This window comes from Mauremys mutica, chromosome 19, assembly GCF_020497125.1.
Source record: "Mauremys mutica isolate MM-2020 ecotype Southern chromosome 19, ASM2049712v1, whole genome shotgun sequence".
In the NCBI taxonomy this organism is placed as follows: domain Eukaryota; kingdom Metazoa; phylum Chordata; order Testudines; family Geoemydidae; genus Mauremys; species Mauremys mutica.
The window spans coordinates 8,906,170-8,920,548 of NC_059090.1; positions in this window are offsets into that span (position 1 = coordinate 8,906,170).

The window sequence follows — 14,379 nt, forward strand, 5'->3', positions numbered from 1 at the left end:
CGAGTTCTTCTCCATGTTGCCAAATTCTTTTCTCCAATTCATAGTATGGCTGTCTGTTACATATGGTGCACAAACTCAGTGCAGAGACCTTCCATTGAGTTCAGCTGGAGTTCCATACGTGGAGTGAGTGCTGAGTATGCAGCAAAGATCATAAGCATGGATCAGAGAGAAACACTTTGCCAACAGCCCCAAGGAGTTATTTCAGCAGCTACAGATTGCCAAGACACAAGGGCATTCTTTCCATGGCCCTTCCTCCTTACCATATGCCATGGGCAGGCTGTCGGGAAGGGTATGGCATAGAAAGCACTGTGGTGGTCCTACACTGTTCAAGGCTTCCTCTATGCTGGTGATTCTTCGATAGCTGGCTATGCTGGCTGTAGGGCAGCAAGTGGAAATTAGCTAAATTCTTAGGGCATGTTTCTATGTTCGTTTACACAGAGTTTACCCTGTGTAATGCCACTGAATTCAGTTGTATTACTCCTGATTCACACTGGAACAAGAGGAGAAGCAAGCCTCAAGCCCAAATTTGCATATGAAATGAAAAAAGTTGTAGATGCAAGCAAGATTTTTTTGTCTAATAATGCAACAAATCTTGTAGCTGAAATTTACATACTTCTTGATTCATGAAATTATGAGCAGCTGCTATTTTGCTACATTCTTATATTGAAAAGGCAGCATAGAAAAGAACAGACACATTAGGCAAACTCCATCTGCCCCTCACGTCTATCACTTTCCTTCACTCTCTCCTTCGCCAAACAGGATAAAACGGCATAATCAGATGTCTTGGTTTGCCAGGGACAGTCCCTGAATTTATATAGCTGTCATCCAAGATGGGATTTTTGTTTTTAAATCAACTTCTTAACATGGTCTCCTGTTCTCCCTTGAAATGTTCAAGGATTTTCAAAGAATATCCCAGAACACAACAGATCTTCAAGCAGAGAATAATCTTACACAAAGCTAATAGATCTTTGAAGATGCCTGAAACTCTTCAGACATTTCCTTTTAGAGGTTTTAAGAATCCTGAAAAAGAATGATTTTGGTTAATTATGACTTCCTATGATTTTCTTTATTTTATTGTTTACTGTTATTATTCTAAATATTAGAGAGAAAGTTAGATTTTTTTTTCCTGGTTAAAATACAGGATGAGGAGTCAGGAGAACTGACTTCTATTCCCTGCTCTGAGAATTGTTTAGCATAAGGAGTTAACATGTTGGAAGAGAGACCATTCAAGGTGAAGTGGGCATTTAACATCTTTGCAGTTGTAAGACAAAGGAAGGTTAGTGGGTTATAAAGACTTGGTTTACAGGACACTGGCACTTTTGTTGGTAAAACGTTTGTTGGTCAGGGTCTGAAAAAAACACCTCCCCCGACTGACAAAATTCCACTGACAAAAGTGCCGGTGTGGTGGACAGAGCTATGTCGGCTACTGCTGCTGATTGCAGGTGGTTAATTATGCCAGCAGGAGAGCTCTCTCTCATTGACATAGAGTGGCTACACAGGAGACATTACAGTGATGCAGCTGCTGCAGTAAGCTGGGCTGCTTTAAGGTCTGTAGTGTAGACAAAGCCTTAGGGTGACATAAGGCAGCTTACATCAACCTAATTATGTCAGTTTCCTCATTACAGCCTTGCTCCCGCGGATGTAGTGCCATACTACACTGACATAATAACTCCACCTCCATGAGAGATGTAGGGTTTATGTCAGCGTAGTTAGGGAGACTCAGTGTCTGTGTAGACACTAAGGCCACGTCTATACTTACCCGCCGGGTCGACGCGGCGAGTTCGACTTCTCGGAGTTCGAACTATCGCGTCTGATCTAGACGCGATAGTTCAAACTCCGGAAGCGCCGCGGTCGACTCCGGTACTCCACCGCGGCAGAAGGAGTTGCCAGAGTCGACCTTGGAGCCGCGGAGTTCGCTTCCGCGGCGTCTGGACGGTAAGTCATTCGAACTAGGGTAGTTCGAATTCAGCTACGTTATTCACGTAGCTGAATTCGCGTACCCTAGTTCGAACCAGGGGCTGTGTGTAGACCAGGGCTAAGGGTTACTTATATTGGCTGTTGGCTGTCATTCTTGTCAACTTCATGGCTCCTGCTGGAGACATGAAATTGACAGAAAAGCCCAGCTCACAGCTTGGGCTGCCACCCCAGGGCAAGTGAGGGGCTCCAGGTGGGCTGCCACCTGGGCTCCTCACTTCCGCTAGCAGCTCTGCTGCCCCCCAGGGGGTTCTAGTTCCCCATTCCCAGCTGGGCTGCTGCCCGTGCTCCCCACTCCCTACTCTGACCTGGGCTGCAGACCGGGATTCTGGCTCCCAGCTCCCTGCTTGGAGAAGCGCTTATTTATATTCATGAATGAAAATCCCAGCTCCAAACACCCCCAAACTCCAGGGAAGTTTAGAGACAGATTCCGATCCACACTTTCGGGAAGTGGATCCACTTTGTGTCTCAGGGCTGTCTCTGATAACCTGAATTAAGGAAATTCTTAATTAAGTAGCTGCACTTGCTTAACACTGAATAAATGTTGTGTCAGCATTTCCAATGTGCAACCTTCTTTTGTCAGGGATTTAGAACTTGGCCATGACTTCTAGAAGCTGTCAAGTATCAGAGGGGTAGCCGTGCTAGTCTGGTTCTGTAGAAGCAGTAAAGAATCCTGTGGCACCTTATAGACTAACAGACGTTTTGCAGCATGAGCTTTCGTGGGTGCATCCGAAGAAGTGGGTATTCACCCACGAAAGCTCATGCTGCAAAACGTCTGTTAGTCTATAAGGTGCCACAGGATTCTTTGCTGCTTCTAGAAGCTGGTGCATCCAAAGTTGTACATGAATGTTTGATTGGGTCCCAATGCAGAGAACAAAGCACAATACTGTACCTGCATAGAAACTTATATGCATTCTTCTGGCTCTGACACAGTCAACTATCAGGCACTTTGATACATCCCAACCCTTCAACATGTATTTTTCTAGCTCTGCTCATTATCTGAGCTCTCATTCAGATGCTCTCAGCACAGATGCCTTCCTCATCAGCTCTGCATTAAAACATACAGTAAGTGAAATTCTGCCATATGTTAATACATATGTTTCAGTTTCAATAAACATTCACTGCATTTTTTTGCTAGAAATATGAATCAGAGTTTATACCATTATTTTTGCTTTCTATTAAAATATACCAGTGGTTTTAAGTAAGCTGCAATTAAATCAAGGTTAGCTGAGTGCAGTGTAACCTGTCACACAGATGGAAACACATATTGATAGTTAATGGTTCAGCATTTACCTGTTTTTGCTCCATTTACCTGTTTTTGGGGTTGGTGGAGTCAATTTGATGGAGACTCCCTGTGATGTTGTATAATGATGGAGAGGCAAATAGCCCAGAGAACTGGTGTAACTAGGATTTTCACTTTGTCCCTACCTCAGATTTTCCCATCTGGCACATTACCATGTGATGATGTCAGCATACTGAGAAAGAGGACACAGATGAGGTGGCTTTCTCCTTTACTGAACTCAAATTGTGATTAGCGAGTTCCCATGGTATATTTCTGGAGAAGGCTCAGTCCATTTTTCATGAGTGTGCTGATTTATTCCACCTGAGAAACTGGTCCAGTAACAGAAAAATGCACTGAGGTGGAAGGATGAGGCAGTGCAGTCCACCTATGGTTCCAGCATTTGAACCTCATCAATAAAACAGACTAATATTCTTTTCTTAGACCTTTAAAAAGGGATTGCATATGTGACTACAATACTGACTTTTTCTCTCAATTTTGGCTTGGGATTCTTGTGCTGAGACTGGCATCTCCTCCTTCCTTCAGAAGTCAGCATGGTTTTGGCAAACTCCTCATTGACTGCCAATGCCACGATACCAATAATATACCAGCATTGAGAAACTTCTTTTGCTTTCACTGTGGAAAAGTGAATTGGCTCTTACATGCCTGGATTTGTTCAGTTACATATGTTATGAACATTTTAAAAAAAGCACAAGGCTTTTTTTTTTATTGTTGGTTCATTTTTCATAAAATGTCTCAGGCATTTGAGAAATAAATAATCTTCCACTTACAATGGGTATAAATTCCCAAGAGACCTAAGGGTGCTAGCATGTATGTGCCAAGCCTTGATCTCCTCCAGGGGGATTAATTTGTATATATTGCCTGTAATTATAGGTTGATAATTATATAATTCACAGTCATCATTTGTGAATGACTGGGCAAGCTGGCAATGTGGAAGGGTGGGACCATATCATAAGCTAATAAAAAAAGTAATTATTTCTTTCTGATCTAGCTTTTGCCTTCCCAGTCAGATTGGGACATTGTGCAATAATTAAAGATGCATGAACCTCAAAACACTCGGAGGTTCCGATTAGGTGAGATAAGTATCACAATGTTTGGATGTCTAGTCAGTGCTCAGCTGAACTGCTTTAAGTCTGGAAATTGAGGGCTGCTGTGAGAACAAGGTGCAACAGTTCTCAGGGCATCCAGGAGAGTGAAGCACCTTGTTGCCCCTCTGCTCTCAGCATGAGGTAGTCTTGCTTGTGCTTGGCTGGATGTCAGCTTCCTAGCATCACCAGCTTTTCAGCCACTCAAGCACTCTCCTCGGGGCTATGTCAACCCTCTCTTTGCCTTGCGGATTAACAAAACCTCCAGCCCCTGACATCAGCTACTCACAGAAATTCCAGATCCTCTGCTCTCAAAGGAGCTGTGTACCCCAGTTTTACCTTAAACCACTGCTTCTGTAAGCCACACAGCACTTGTGAGCACTTATAATAAAAAAGGAGGTTTATTTAGGAGAGAATAAAGATTTAACAAGAAATGAGAGAAAGTGATAGAAACAACTGTGTAGCAGTGCCTTCTCCTGGCCCCTCCACAAACGCAGTCAGAGACCAACTGAAGTGCAGCTCCTGTGTCCTTTTATTGTTTGTGTCATTTCCCACCACCTATTATTTACAGATATCTACAGAGACCAACACTCTGGGAGACTACTAACTTCCCAACCGGCAGGAATCTAGAGCACACATTGCTCCCTTTCCTGTCTCCCCCTGTTTCTTAGCCAGCTTTATAGGGCAGGCTACCCAGGCCTGCAGGTGGATCCACTCTGGTAATTAGGGCATGGCCCCTGAGCCAGCCCAACTAAGACCCTTCTTCCTCTGGAACAGGGCTAACAGGGGCCTGGCTTGTTTCTCCTAGCCACCACCCTGTTACAAACTGGTTACAACACAAACAAAATAATAAAATGTGAACCTGGGTTTACCCGTATCAATAGTTATCTTTCCTATGCAATAAAGTAAGTTTTCCCCCAAAAGTTCAGTCTGTTAGAGAGGTGTCTGTTTTTTCCACAAGAACTAGGATCCAAATATTCATGAAAGCCTGCCCTGCTGTTCAAGGAATTTCCTCAGTGAATGGATAAGAGTGTTTTCCCCTACACTCTGTTATACTGAAACAGCCTTTTGTCTTTATTCATAGCGAGGGTGATCTCCTACCTGCTATATCAGTCCTTTTCAGCTCCAAATGGTTTTGATCCTTTGCAATTGTCCTTGATAGTTTTCCATTGACTGTTCTGGGATGTGGCCAGAGTAGACAACAGACCCTTGCATTGCCACGCTAGCTGACTAGGAAGGAGTAACAACTCCTGCTTGCTTGAATGAACCATCACTGAGTTGTATTACTCCCAGTGACTAATCTCCAAGTCCATCATTTCAATATAAAGACATTATTCCTTAAATATTACTTGTACATACATCTTGCAGTGATTATCAATCTTGACAAGTTACAAGCTTTCTGTGGATATCTTACAGGATATTTATCCATAAAGACTAATATAAGACGTGTCTGGTGTAGTAAGTTTGTCAGGTCTGAGGTGAGTGTTGTTACAAGAATAGCCTTTTTCATGGTATTTCTTTTATTTCCCAAGTGTCACGCTGTCTAGAGTGGCTCATGACCATGAGTTCCAACCTCAGGGCAGACTGTTAAGAAACAGGGTGCAAATCCCAAATTGGTTGCATGTTCTGGAATTAGATTTCACCAACCTAGTATCAAGTGTGAACTCCTCAAGCACTACCACAGCTTTAACAGGGAGTCACAGATAGTCCCCTTGGGTACTCCAGTCTATCTTGCCACCGAGGCAAGCCTGCCTTTGTGATAGATGGTCCCTTACACCAAAAATCACAACAATATAGAGGTTATTTCCAGTCCCAAAGGATCAATCACTTACCCCAGGTAAATAGTACCTTAGATCGGTCACCAAAGACGATGTTTGTAGCCAATCCTATAATAAACTAACTGAAGATTTGTTAACTAAGAAAAAGAAATGGGCGTTATGTACAAGGTTAAAGCAGGTAATATACACACACAAATGAGTTACAGTCTTAAGTGTCAAAAAGTTATAGAAGCTGCTGTCATGTGCAAGCTCTAGATGTTCTTTATGGCTAACCAAAGCTAATCAGCTTGAGGATTCCTTGCTTATGCTTAGAAATATTCCCCTCTCCAAATTCCAAGCAGCACAGAGATACTTATCTTTCAGGACAGGGATTTTTATTCCCTTCCCCCGAGTTCAAACTGTGATGGGACGAGGGTTTTACACATCCTCTCTTCACGGTTGTGGAGGGGAGCAATCAACAAAGTCTATTGTCCAGTGATGTTCCACAATGGTTTGTCTGGTGTCTATAGGCCTTCATTGTGGAGCAGGAGATGAGACCTCTTGTGATAAACTAGAATTTCACATGCGGTAATGCTTCTCTCCTGACTATGGGGTTTCCAGTTTCATAGCAAACAGTTTTATAGTTACAAAGCAAACAAATATTACCTTATAGCATGGGATACTAATCTTATAAGAGAGAGATTAACACATGCAGCAACTCACAAACATTTCATAATGTCCAAATACTAAACACATTCTTATAAACTTAACATCTATTTTAACAAAGCTAACACAGAGGTGAGCCAGACTGGTTTCCAGCTATGCATTTGTCAATGCTCATAAGGCCTAGGGGCCTTGGCATGAGCTGACACTGGTCTGCCAGCATCATACCAGGTTACTGGGAGCTTGAGCCTTATACAGCACACTTTTGCTGTGAGTGCAATTCACCTCCGTACAGAGGCCCAGAACAAGGCTTATGCACTACTTGAAGTCCCACTTAAGTCTCATTGTTTCCTTGTACTCCTCCTTCTATCTGTATCAATCGGTCATATCTTGTCTTACATTTAGACTGCAAACTTTTTGTTCTATGACTGTACAGCGCCTAGCACAATGGGGGAGTGGTCCATGACTAGGGCTCTTAGGCACTATTTCAATACAAATAGTAAATAAATAATAGCTCATAGAATATCAGGGTTAGAAGGGACCTTAGGAGGTCATCTAGTCCAAACCTCTGCTCAAAGCAGGACTAATCCCCAGACAGATTTTTGCCCTAGATGGTCTACTTCAAGGATTAAACTCACAACCCTGGGTTTAGCAGGCCAATGCTCAAACCACTGAGCTATCCCTCCCCATAAGAATAATAATTATTAATAATATCTCACATAAGCCCTAAAGATAAGATGAAACAAAACCCCTTTTGTTTTTTTTTATTATAAAGCTCACAAAAGGCTCCGTTTTCTTTTCAAGATGTTGAGCTCTCTGATCCAGCAAAGTATTTAAGCACTTGCTTAACTTTGAAGTCAATGGGAACGCTCACATGCGTAACTGTTTTACTAGATTGAGAACAGTGCTCAGCAGCTTGTAGGATTGAGCCCAAAGCATGTAATCCAGAAATGAACAAATCCAGGCATGTGGGAGCCAATTTAATTGAGCACAGTAAAAGCACAGAAGTTTCTCAATACTGGTAAATTATTGGTAGCCAGGCATTGGCAGTCAATAAAAAGCTTGCAGAAACCATGCTAATTTCTTAAGGGAGGAAAATATGTCAATCTTGGCACAAGAATCCCAAGCCATGATTGAGAGAAAAAGCTTGCTTTGCAGTGACTCATACAATCCCTTTTTAAAGGTCTATGTGAAACATATTTGTCTTCTGATGGAGTTCAATTGCTGGTACTATAGATGGGGCACCTTGCCTCCTCCGTTGAGTCCAACATTATGTTTATAAAGTAGAGATTCCAGAAGGCAAAACTGCAGAGCTGTTTTTCTTTGTTAAATGAATAAGGTTTAAGTAGAACTTAAGTGGTAGATAGGCCTTCTGCATAGGGATGAATAGCACCCTATAGATCATTCGCACAGTATCAATCTCCTAAAGTTCTTTCCAGCACAAACCAAACCACTGTAAAATCGGGGGCGGGTTGTTTAGGCCTGGCATTCCTTGTGTAGTTCTGGTGATCTACAGAAAGATCTTCCTAGTACTTTTCAACCAATAGTTCCGATCCAGCACAAACCCCTCAAATTATGCATTTAAATAAGGGCTCAGTCCCTCAAGGTGCTAAGCATTCTGACCCCCATTCAGCAAAGCACTTCAGCATATCCTTGATTTAGGCATGTCGGTAGTTTCATCAGTTTCAACAGGACTGCTCACATGTGTAAAGATAAACATGTGCCAAGTTCTTTGTTGGATCAGGGCTGGAGTGCTCAGCACCTTGCAGGATCAAGCTGCTAGGCCCCAGTTCAGGAATATAATTCATCACATGCTTAACTTCAAAGGGATTTAAGCATGTGCTTAAAATTAGGCATGGTCTTAAGTAACGTCCTGGAAAGGGATGCTTTCCTGAATCAGGGTTGTAATGTGCAGACATTATGACCCCTCATAAAAGGTTATGATTCATTTCACATGGAAGTTTGAATGAAGGCAGGGATTTTGTTTGAGTTTTGAATGAAGGTTCAGGTAGAGTCTTGTTCAGTCTGTGACCTGATCACTTAAGATCAAACTCTTGGCCCAAGATTTTCTGACAAAGCCTTTCCCAAGAATTTCGAAAGATCATCGGCTCCATGACCAATTTGCCTTGCTGCTTCTGAAATAGGACCACCTCTATATTTTTGCTAGATCAGGAATTCTTAGCCTGGCAATCCCAAACTTGCCAGAGGATTATGCCACTCTGCTCTTCCCATACAGCTAGATCGGACTATGTGGGTGTCCCAGTATGGAAAAAGGGGTCCTGGTATGGAAAAGGTTGAGAAGCATTATTCTAGACTACAGTAGGCACATGGTAGCACCCAGTACAGTTAAAATTACAAAGCAGTTTCCATTATATTTTCAGTCCCCCACTTCTGAAAAAAAAATATTTTTTGCAGTGAAATTGTCCATGTTTGGATCTAGATTGGGATGGCCAAATTTACAGATCCTCTGAGGATCTTCAGAAGTCCAAGAGCTGGGATGTGCCTTCCGGGACTCATTGCTTCAGCCCTGCAGGGAGGGGGGGCTCGTGGCTTCAGCCCCGCCGTAGGCACCTGTCTGGAGTCAGGGCTTCAGCCCTGTGGGGAGGGTTAGCCCTATCACCCCACCGCAGGGCAGAGACCCTGAGCTCCCCACCCTCACAATCTGGTAGGCAGAGAATGTGGGGGGTCTGGGTTCTGCAAGCCACACTTTAAATGTAAAAGAGCCGCAGGTGGCTAACAAGCCACAGTTTGGCCACCCATGGTCTAGATCAAAAAAATCTGTTTGTGTTTGTGAGTGCATGTAAAAATGGAATAAAATTCCCCCAGCAATTTCTAAGTATTGCAAGAGTTAAATAAATACACCTTTTCTGTTTTTGTTTAAATATTACCACATTTTCCCTCACCATACAGATAACTCAATTGAAATATTGCAGAATTTTGACACCTGATACTTGGCAAATAAACAGTCCTCACTGAGGGGTTTGTCCATAGCCCCACTAGGGAAAAAAATCCTGGCTGGATAACGTTAAAGCGTTGGATGACTGAAAATTGACAACTGCACACATCAGAAGATTTCAGTGATTCAGAGAAGTCTGAGTATTCACATTCACAGACAGGTGCGCTGTGTATGCATGGAATTTCTGTTGCTGCACCTTCTAAATGGACAATTTTTTGTGCATGTCAATAAGCACAAATTGGCCTGAAGGACTTAAAGCAGCTAAAGATCTTTCATAAGTGTACACTTATCACACTATGTTATTAGCTGTTAAAGATCCTGATTCAGCAAAGCATTAAGCATATGCGTAGTAGTCCCCCTGAAGTCAATAGGACTATTCATATACTTAATGCTAATTACTTGCTTAAGAACTTTGCTGTATCAGGGTCCACGTATTTATGCTTCTGTAAAATGGCTTTTGCTTTCCTTTATTTTTAAGGTGGTACAAAAGATAATGTCAACTAAAGGTATTTATGAATAATATTTTGCACTTCTATACTGAATTTTGCCTCAAAACAGCCCTATTAGACAGATGAGTTATTATCTGCATTTAACAGATGGGTAAATTAAGGCATGAACTGATGAAGGCAAAATTTTCAAAAGAGCCCCCTAACTTTGAGTGCCTCTGTTTTTGGGTCCTCAAGCTGACATAGCTGTAGCCTGATCTTTCAAAGGTGCTGACCATCCTCAGCTCCAAGGAAGGGCAGTAATTAGTGGAGATTTACACTAGTGTAATTCTCAGCAAAACTCCCATAGTCAGCAAAAGTCAGGAAATGCTAACATTAAGGTGAAAGTCTACTCTGAACAAGGTGCTATGTAGCAATTCCAACACAGTGGGTTTGCTTCTTGAACGTATTCAGCATGAAATGTGCTGAGTTTAGAACCAAAAATAAGTTTTTGATTGCTTTTACAGAGCCAGTGCAGCTCTGAGAGAGTGATCTGGATTCTATTTCATCTTGTACCTCATCAGCAGGGTTAGTAGTATGTTCCCATCAGTTTATAGGTGTGTCACCCCACAGAGAGCAATGAGGCTACACAGATGTCAGCGAGGCCCTATTTGAAATAGAAAAACTTTTGTTTCTGGGAACGAGACGAAGAGGAAAAGAACCCAGGCTGACTTTCAGATCTCCAGTTGAGTTCATAGGGTTGGCGATCAGAAAAATAAAGTTTTTTACTTATCAGGTGAGCACATTGGATATGGAATCATTGAAAGACAATAATATATAACCACATAATGCTATCTTTGCAGTCAATTTCCAGAGGGGAACTGAACTTCAGAGTTCCAAGAGCAGCATTAACTCAGCTGCACTGCACTGAAAATATATAGTATTTTGTATTGATTTTCCAGTTAAATATGTAGCTTAAGATATTAATATTTATTTTTATTATATATATCATAAAACAGTGGTTTTCAAACTGCGGGTCACGACCCATTGCTGGGCTGCTGGACGTAAGGCACTGGGTTGCGGCGGCTCTGGTCAGCACCGCTGACCGGGCCATTAAAAGACCTGTCGGTGGTGCTGCCCGGCTAAGGCAGGCTAGTCCCTACCTGTTCCGACACTGCGTTGTGCCCCGGAAGTGGCCAGCAGCCGGTCCGGCTCCTAGGCGGGGGGGCCATGGGGCTCTGCGCGCTGCCCCCACCCCGAGCACCAGCTGCGCACTCCCACTGGCTGGGAACTTTCAGGGCGCAGCATAGTCCATGGTGCCAGGAGAGGCAGGAAGCACCCCCGCTGTGCCGCTGACTGGGAGCTGCCCAAGGTAAGCCCATGCCCCAATCCCCTGCGAACAGCCCTGAGCCTCCCCCAACCCAGAGCCCCTTCCTGCACCCCAAACCTCTCATCCCTGGCCCCACCCCAGAGTTTGCACCACCAGCCCACAGCCCTGACCCCCCTCCTGCACCCCAGCCCTCTGCCACAGCCCTGAGCCCCTCCCACACCCCAAACTCCTCATCCCCAGCTCCGTTGGGTTGCGAGCATCAACCATTTTCTTCAACTAGGTCACCAGAAAATATGTTTGAAAAGCACTGCCATAAAACATACAGGAAGTGAAAGGCAGCTGAGTTAATGCTGCTATTGGAACTTTTAAGTTCTGCATTTCCTGATTTTTGCTGACTTTAACTGTAGAACATTAGATTAGGAATAATATATTAGCACAATTTTTAGTGGAAATATATAGTTTGAAATGTCACACCAGCTTCAGCCACTCTTAATAATGATAGGTCTTGGCGTGACTCTTCAGCTAAAAGACAGATCCTCTAGCCTACCTAAGATCACAGCCTCTGTAATTTGAATAATTTTCATAATAATCATGAGCAGTACACTTTACCACTTACATACAAAAGCTGATTATAATGCAGACTTGTCTATATTACCTTAAACATTAAGGATCTGATTCATTTTCCACTGAAGTCAATGGAAAGACTCTCACAGACTTCCGTGGGAATTCGATCAGGCCCTAAGGATCAAGTTCATCCCTGATGTAACATGGCTGACTTCAATAGAGTTATACTAGCGTTTCATTTGGTTTAAAGGCTGTATATACAAACCCTGTCAAACCTCTCTGGAGATGGTGAGCCATTCTGTTAATAATATAGGCCCAATTCAGCAAAGTACTTAAGTACCTGCCTAACTATAAACACAAGTAGTCCCATTGATTTTAATGGGAGTTGACGGCACTCAGCACCTTACAGGACCTGTGTGAGCTATGAGGCCTTAGCTGTTCTGACTGCTGCTTCCTAGTTAGGATAAATGGGGTATAACAAGTTGACCAAATACCCAGGAAAGTCTATTTCTGGCACCGCGATTGCCCTTATAGTGGTGCAGGTTTATCCTGAGTTTCAGAATAACTCTGCTCAGAAAAAGCATTCATGGTCAGTCCACAAGTCTTCCAGACGCCTAGCTGAAACCTTTCTGCTCTAGTTTAGTGGCTTACATTCTGTTCATTGCATAATACTCACCAATAAAATAGCTTACATTTATCATGATCAATTTTTCTCCGGCAAGTTCAGACCCTGGTAAAAATAGATCTAAATTCACCTGAATTTCATGTAGCATTTGCTGCGAGCTCAACTCCTGCTTTTCAATTTGCGGCTAGCAAACACCCCTAATTTAGCAGCTAATCCTACTGACTCGGCCATTATTTTAGTGCTCAGTAGCCATTTCAACCAATTAACTTCAATCCAGTCTGGCAAAAATTCTACTCATCCACTTATCCCTGGCATGTAAATTGTTTTATGATGAATTAGCAAAATAATTGAGATTTCCCATTCATTTTTAATTATCATGGGAAAGGGGGAGGGTGAATAGATTTTGAGTAAAGTACCTAAGTGACCTGGGAGCCTACACCTCATTTTCAAAAGTGACTTAGGCACTTTAGGAGCCCAAGAATATGTTTACACTGAACTGCAGTGTGGGCTGTGGGGGGTGTGAATTGCAGAATACACCAAAGTATTGCGATCTCATTGTCCCATGTGGACGTTGTTGGCATGAACTAAAAGGTACTTCATTTGTACGTTAACAAGAATGAGGTACCTTTAAATTCATGTCAGCAGCATTCACAAAGGACAATTAGATCACAACACTTTGGTGCGCTTTGCAACACACACCCCATAGTCCACACTGAGGTGCAGTGTAGACACATCTGAAGTCTCTCTATGAGACATATGCTGCCAAGTGTCTAAGTAATTTTTAAAAAATAGGACTTAGGTGCTTTTGAAAATGTTACCCTTTGTGCCTCAGCTGGTAAACTGGGATGACAATTTTCCAAGACTGTTTTCATTTTATCAGCTACAGTTAGGGTTACATGAGCATTTCTTCCATTGATGTAGGAGTTTAAAATTGGCTACCAACATTTCTTCTGCTGATTAAAAGGAGTGCCTGGGATCACAATGATATACTGCTTCTGGCCGCTACAGGAGCACCACTGACGAGCTCTAAAGAGTAAGCTGAGCTGGTGAGTGTCATATCCCAAATTATTGGGAGTACCTCATATCAAAGCATTGAGAGGGTCACAATGGTGAGGTTCATAACTGTGAGTCTTATTGATCATATCTATGCTACACGTGTATCCACAGAGCACTCCCTAACCACTCAAAATTCCGGCTCAATGTGCCCTGGGTTCAGGGTAAAATCTAGGAGGAATTCTCTGGGGGCAGTCTCTGCTTTGGCTGATGCAAAATACTCGGCAGAATCTCCAAAAGGAACACAAAATCTTAATACTGAATGAAAAGAGAATAAAGGAATAACATAAGAACATAAGAATGGCCCTACTGCATCAGACCAAAGGTCCATCTAGCCCAGTATCCTGTCTTCTGACAGTGACCAGTGCCAGGTGCCCCAGGGGGAATGAACAGAACAGGTAATCAGCAAGTGATCCATCCCCTGTCACCCATTCCCAGCTTCTGGCAAACAGAGGCTAGAGACACCATCCCTGCCCATCCTGGCTAATAGCCATTGATAGACCTATCCTCCATTAATTTATCTAGTTCTTTTTTGAACCCTGTTATGGTCTTGGCCTTCACAACAGCCTCTGGCAAGGAGCTGACTGTGCATTGTGTGAAGAAATATTTCCTTTTATTTGTTTTAAACCTGCTGCCTATTAATTTCA